The following is a 7,809-nucleotide window of genomic DNA, read 5'->3' as shown; positions in this document are numbered from 1 at the left end:
CACCACCACCAATTTCAAAAACTTAGTGTTGCATATTTTCAATTGGTATCCTTTTGTGTTAAAAATGGGGAGTAAGTAGTATTTCAAAAATATATCAAAACCCTCTTGAACACTAAGAGAAGGATCTCTTTTAGGGAGAGTTTTGTTTAGTCAAAGGAAAAGCATTTGAAACAGGGGGAGAAAATTTCAAATCTTGAAAATGCTTTGCAAACTCTTATTCATTTACCTTTGACTATTTGCAAAAGAACTTAGAAAAGATTTACAAAAGATTTTGCAAAAACAAAACATGTGGTGCAAGCGTGGTCCAAAATGTTATAAGTAAGAAACAATCCATGCATATCTTGTAAGTATTTATATTGGCTCAATTCCAAGCAACCTTTGCACTCACATTATGCAAACTAGTTCAATTATGCATTTTTATATTTGCTTTGGTTTGTGTTGGCATCAATCACCAAAAAGGGGGAGATTGAAAGGGAATTAGGCTTACACCTAGTTCCTAAATTGTTTTGGTGGTTGAATCGCCCAACACAAACAATTGGACTAACTAGTTTGCTCTAGATTATATGTTCTACAGGTGCCAAAGGTTCATATACAACTATACTAAATCGACTGTCCGGAATACCGTAGATTATTCCGGACAGGAGAAGCTTTTTGGAAAAACAGGCCAAGCGCGGACCGTCCGGGCCCTTGCGGCGGACCGTCCGCGACACGAGGATGACACTCGGACAGAACCAATGCGAAAATCCAAGTCTGCACTATGGACCGTCCGGAGAAAAGAGCGGACCGTCTGGGTCCTCGTGCGGACCATCCGGCCTCTAGCGCGGACAGTCCGGTAGGCAAGAAACCGAAAAACCCGAAGGTGACGGGTTCAGAGAAATGAATTATAGCGGCCTCGCGGACCGTCCGGGCCAGGAAGGCGGACCGTCCGCGACTGGCTCTGTCTGACATCTGACGACGCATTAAATGCAATATAGCCGTTGATATAGCCGTTACTGCTGACCGTTGCATTTTCAGCCATTGATCTACAGGGGCGGACCGTCCGGACCTGACTCGCGGTCCGTCCGCGCTCAGCAGAAAGGAGCAACGGCTAGGAAGTGGTTGGGGGCTATAAATACCACCCCAACCACCTCCATTCATTTCACCCAAGCACTCCAACCTTCAACATTCAATACAAGAGCTAGCAATTCATTCCAAGACACATTCAAAGCCTCCATCTCTCAAAGTTTCACAATTGAGAAAAGAGATCATTAGTGATTAGTGACTTGAGAGAGAAAGTGATCCGTGTGTTATTTGTCGCTCTTGTCACTTGGCTCTTTTGCAATCGTGCTTTCTTTCAATCTTTCATTGCGATCAAACTCACTTGAGGCAAGAGACACCAATCTTGTGGTGATCCTTGTGGGAACTTTGTGTTCCAAGTGATTGAGAAGAGAAAGCTCACTCGGTCCGAGGGACCGTTTGAGAGAGGGAAAGGGTTGAAAGAGACCCGGCCTTTGTGGCCTCCTCAACGGGGAGTAGGTTTGCAAGAACCGAACCTCGGTAAAACAAATCCGCGTGTCACACTTCTTATTTGCTTGCGATTTTGTTTTCCACCCTCTCTCGCGGACTCGATCATATTTCTAACGCTAACTCGGCTTGTAGTTGTGTTTATATTTATAAATTTCAGTTTCGCCCTATTCACCCCCCCCTCTAGGCAACTTTCAGTATACCAATTTGAAATTACATCACAAATAAGATACCAATTTGAAAATCCTTCTTTAAAACCAATTGAAAGACTAATTTTTTTTTTGAAATTGGTGGTGGTGCGGTCCTTTTGCTTTGGGCTCATGCTCTCTCCCCCTTTGGCATAAATCGCCAAAAACGGAATCATTAGAGCCCTTTTTGAAACTACTTTCTCCCCTTTGGCAAATAAAACATGAGTGAAGATTATACCAAAGCCGGAGAGGTGCTCGAAGCGACGGCGAAGGATGAGTTACGGAGTGGAAGCCTTTGTCTTCGCCGAAGACTCCAATTCCCTTTCAATACACCTATGACTTGTTTTGAAATTCACTTGAAAACACATTAGTCATAGCACATGAAAGAGATATGATCAAAGGTATATTTATGAGCTATGTATGCAAGACATCAAAAGAAATTCCTAGAATCAAGAATATTTAGCTCATGCCTAAGTTTGTTAAAAGTTTGTTCATCAAGTGGCTTGGTCAAGATATCGGCTAATTGATCTTTAGTATTAATGTATGCAATTTCGATATCTCCTTTTTGTTGGTGATCCCTTAAGAAATGATACCGAATGGCTATGTGTTTAGTGCGGCTATGCTCAACGGGATTATCCGCCATGCGCATTGCACTCTCATTATCACATAGAAGAGGAACTTTAGTTAATTTGTAACCATAGTCCCTAAGGGTTTGCCTCATCCAAAGTAGTTGCACGCAACAATGTCCTGCGGCAATATACTCGGCTTCGGCGGTAGAAAGAGCTACGGAATTTTGCTTCTTTGAAGCCCAAGACACCAAGGATCTTCCCAAGAACTGGCAAGTCCCCGATGTGCTCTTTCTATTAATTTTACACCCCGCCCAATCGGCATCCGAATAACCAATTAAATCAAAAGTGGATCCCCTAGGATACCAAAGCCCAAACTTAGGAGTATAAACTAAATATCTCAAGATTTGTTTTACGGCCGTAAGGTGAGCTTCCTTAGGGTCGGCTTAGAATCTTGCACACATGCATACGGAAAGCATAATATCCGGTCGTGATGCACATAAATAGAGTAAAGACCCAATCATCGACCGGTATACCTTTTGATCCACAGACTTACCTTCCGTGTCAAGGTCGAGATGTCCATTGGTTCCCATGGGTGTCTTGATGGGTTTGGCATCCTTCATCCCAAACTTGCTTAGGATATCTTGAGTATACTTTGTTTGGCTAATGAAGGTGCCCTCTTGGAGTTGCTTTACTTGAAATCCTAAGAAATACTTCAACTCCCCAATCATAGACATCTCGAATTTTTGTGTCATGATCCTACTAAATTCTTCACAAGTAGACTCGTTAGTAGACCCAAATATAATATCATTAACATAAATTTGGCACACCTTCGAACCTCTGACCAGTAGTGGGTGTGGAGCCCACGCGCTCTGAGGCATTAACATAAATTTGGCACACAAACAAGTCATTTTCAAGAGTTTTAGTGAAGAGTGTAGGATCGACTTTTCCGACTTTGAAGCCATTAGTGATAAGAAAATTTCTTAGGCATTCATACCATGCTCTTGGGGCTTGCTTGAGCCCATAAAGCGCCTTAGAGAGTTTATAGACATGGTTAGGGTACTCACTATCTTCAAAGCCGGGAGGTTGCTCAACATAGACCTCTTCCTTGATTGGTCCATTGAGGAAGGCGCTCTTCACGTCCATTTGATAAAGCTTGAAGCCATGGTAAGTAGCATAGGCTAATAATATACGAATTGACTCAAGCCTAGCTACGGGTGCATAGGTTTCATCGAAATCCAAACCTTCGACTTGGGAGTATCCTTTGGCCACAAGTCGGGCTTTGTTCCTTGTCACCACACCATGCTCATCTTGCTTGTTGCGGAAGACCCACTTGGTTTTTACAACATTTTGATTAGGACGTGGAACCAAATGCCATACCTTGTTCCTAGTGAAGTTGTTGAGCTCCTCTTGCATCGCCACCACCCAATCCGAATCTTGAAGTGCTTCCTCTACCTTGTGTGGCTCAATAGAGGAAACAAAAGAGTAATGTTCACAAAAATGAGCAACACGAGATCTAGTGGTTACCCCCTTATGAATGTCGCTGAGGATGGTGTCGACGGGGTGATCTCGTTGGATTGCTTGGTGGACTCTTGGGTGTGGCGGCCTTTGTTCTTCATCCTCCTTGTCTTGATCATTTGCATCTCCCCCTTGATCATTGCCGTCATCTTGAGGTGGCTCATTTGCTTGATCTTGTACTTCATCAACTTGAGCTTCATCCTCATTTTGAGTTGGTGGAGATGCTTGCGTGGAGGAGAATGGTTGATCTTGTGAATTTGGAGACTCATTGGATTCCTTAGGACACACATCCCCAATGGACATGTTCCTTAGCGCGATGCATGGAGCCTCTTCAACACCTATCTCATCAAGATCAACTTGCTCTACTTGAGAGCCGTTAGTCTCATCAAACACAATGTCACAAGAAACTTCAACTTGTCCAGAGGACTTGTTAAAGACTCTATATGCCCTTGTTTTTGAATCATATCCTAGTAAAAAGCCTTCTACAGTCTTAGGAGCAAATTTAGATTTTCTACCTCTCTTAATAAGTATAAAGCATTTGCTACCAAAGACTCTAAAATATGAAATGTTGGGCTTTTTACCGGTTAGGAGTTCATATGATGTCTTCTTGAGGATTCGGTGTAGATATAACTGATTGATAGCGTAGCAAGCGGTGTTAACCGCCTCCGCCCAAAACCGATCCGACGTCTTGTACTCATCAAGCATGGTTCTTGCCATGTCCAATAGAGTTCTATTCTTCCTCTCCACTACACCATTTTGTTGTGGGGTGTAGGGAGAAGAGAACTCATGCTTGATGCCCTCCTCCTCAAGGAAACCTTCGATTTGTGAGTTCTTGAACTCCGTCCCGTTGTCGCTTCTAATCTTCTTGATCCTTAAGTCGAACTCATTTTGAGCTCGTCTCAAGAATCCCTTTAATGTCTCTTGGGTATGGGATTTTTCCTGCAAAAAGAACACCCAAGTGAAGCGAGAATAATCATCCACAATAACTAGACAGTACTTACTCCCGCCGATGCTTATGTAAGCGATCGGGCCGAATAAATCCATGTGTAGGAGCTCCAGTGGCCTGTCGGTCGTCATGATGTTCTTGTGTGGATGATGGGCACCAACTTGCTTCCCTGCCTGACATGCGCTACAAATCCTGTCTTTCTCAAAATGAACATTTGTTAGTCCCAAAATGTGTTCTCCCTTTAGAAGTTTGTGAAGATTCTTCATTCCAACATGTGCTAGTCGGTGATGCCAGAGCCAGCCCATGTTAGTCTTAGCAATTAAGCAAGTGTCGAGTTCAGCTCTATCAAAATCTACTAAGTATAGCTGACCCTCTAACACTCCCTTAAATGCTATTGAATCATTACTCCTTCTAAAGACAGTAACACCTACATCTGTGAAAAGACAGTTGTAGCCCATTTTGCATAATTGAGATACAGAAAGCAAATTGTAATCTAAAGAATCTACAAGAAAAACATTGGAAATAGAATGGTCAGGTGATATAGCAATTTTACCCAATCCTTTGACCAAACCTTGATTTCCATCCCCGAATGTGATAGCTCGTTGGGGATCTTGGTTTTTCTCGTAGGAGGAGAACATCTTCTTCTCCCCTGTCATGTGGTTTGTGCACCCGCTATCGATGATCCAACTTGAGCCCCTGGATGCATAAACCTACAAAACAAGTTTAGTTCTTGACTTTAGGTACCCAAATGGTTTTGGGTCCTTTGGCATTAGACACAAGAACTTTGGGTACCCAAACACAAGTCTTTGATCCCTTGTGTTTGCCCCCAACATACTTGGCAACTACCTTGCCGGATTTGTTAGTTAAAACATAGGATGCATCAAAAGTTTTAAAAGAAATGTCATGTTCATTTGATGCACTAGGAGTTTTCTTCTTAGGCAACTTGGCACGGGTTGGTTGCCTAGAACTAGATGTCTCACCCTTATACATAAATGCATGGTTAGGGCCAGAGTGAGACTTCCTAGAATGAATTCTCCTAATTTTGCTCTCGGGATAACCGGCAGGGTATAAAATGTAACCCTCGTTATCCTGAGGCATGGGAGCCTTGCCCTTAACAAAGTTGGACAATTTCTTAGGAGGTGCATTAAGTTTGACATTGTCCCCCTTTTGGAAGCCAATGCCATCCTTGATGCCAGGGCGTCTCCCACTATAAAGCATACTACGAGCAAATTTAAATTTTTCATTTTCAAGTTCATGCTCGGCAATTTTAGCATCTAATTTTGCTATATGATCATTTTGTTGTTTAATTAAAGCCATGTGATCATGAATAGCATTAACATCAACATCTCTACATCTAGTACAAATAGAAGTGTGCTCAATGGTAGATGTAGATGGTTTGCAAGATTTTAATTCTACAACCTTAGCATGCAATATATCATTTTTACTTCTAAGGTCGGAAATGGTAGCATTGCAAACATCAAAATCTTTAGCCTTAGCAAGCAATTTTTCATTTTCATTTCTAAGGCTAGCAAGAGAAATGTTCAATTCTTCAATCTTAGCAAGCAAATCATCATTATCATTTCTAGGATTGGGAATTGAAACATTACAAACATTTGAATCAACCTTAGCTAACAAATTAGCATTTTCATTTCTAAGGTTGTCAATAGTCTCATGGCAAGTGCTTAGCTCACTAGATAATTTTTCGCACTTTTCTACTTCTAGGGCATAAGCATTTTTAACCTTAACATGCTTCTTGTTTTCTTTAATAAGGAAGTCCTCTTGGGAGTCCAAGAGATCATCCATCATCCTTCTCATGTATAGCACTAATCAATTCTTTTAATTTTTCTTTTTGTTGCATGTTTAGGTTGGCAAAAAGTGTATGCAAATTGTCTTCCTCATCACTAGCATTATCATCGCTAGAAGACTCATATCTAGTGGAGGATTTGGATTTAACCTTCTTCTTTTTGCCGTCCTTTGCCATGAGGCACTTGTGGCCGACGTTGGGGAAGAGAAGGCCTTTGTTGATGGTGATGTTGGCGGCGTCCTCGTCGGAGGAGGAGTCGGAGGAACTCTCGTCCGAATCCCACTCGCGGCATACATGGGCGTCGCCACCCTTCTTCTTGTAGTATTTCTTCTTCTCCTTTCTTCTCCCCTTCTTGTCGTCGCCCCTGTCACTGTCACTAGAAATAGGACATTTTGCTATAAACTGACCGGGCTTACCACACTTGTAGCAAACCTTCTTGGAGCGGGGCTTGTAATCTTCCCCCTCCTTTGCTTGAGGATTTGGCGGAAGCTCTTGATGACGAGCGCCATTTCCTCGTTGTCGAGCTTTGAGGCATCGATTGGTTGTCTACTCGGTGTAGACTCCTCCTTCTTCTCCTCCGTCGCCTTAAATGCGACCGGTTGTGCTTCGGATGTGGAGGGATCATCTAGCTCATTGATTTTCTTTGAGCCCTTGATCATGTACTAAAAGCTCACAAAATTCCTGATTACTTCCTCGGGAGTCATTAGTGTATATCTAGGATTACCACGAATTAATTGAACTTGAGTAGGGTTAAGGAAAATAAGTGATCTAAGAATAACCTTAACCATTTCGTGGTCATCCCACTTTTTGCTCCCGAGGTTGCGCACTTGGTTCACCAAGGTTTTGAGCCGGTTGTACATGTCTTGTGGCTCTTCCCCTTTGCGAAGCCGGAAGCGACCGAGCTCCCCCTCAATCGTCTCCCGCTTGGTGATCTTGGTTAGTTCATCTCCCTCGTGCGCGGTCTTGAGCACGTCCCAAACTTCCTTGGCGCTCTTTAATCCTTGCACCTTGTTGTACTCCTCTCTACTTAGAGAGGCGAGGAGTATTGTTGTGGCTTGGGAGTTGAAGTGCTCGATTTGGGCCACCTCGTCCTCATCATAATCCTCATCCCCTACGGAAGGTACATGTACACCAAACTCAACAACATCCCATATACTTTTGTGGAGTGAAGTTAGATGAAATCGCATTAAATCACTCCACCTAGCATAGTCTTCACCATCAAATGTTGGTGGTTTGCCTAATGGGACGGAAAGTAAAGGCGTATGTTTAGGAATGCGAGGATAG

The sequence above is a fragment of the Zea mays genome, chromosome 2 (assembly GCF_902167145.1).
Source record: "Zea mays cultivar B73 chromosome 2, Zm-B73-REFERENCE-NAM-5.0, whole genome shotgun sequence".
In the NCBI taxonomy this organism is placed as follows: domain Eukaryota; kingdom Viridiplantae; phylum Streptophyta; class Magnoliopsida; order Poales; family Poaceae; genus Zea; species Zea mays.
The sequence above is the reverse complement of the archived record's forward strand: the minus strand, read 5'-3'. Positions refer to the sequence as shown.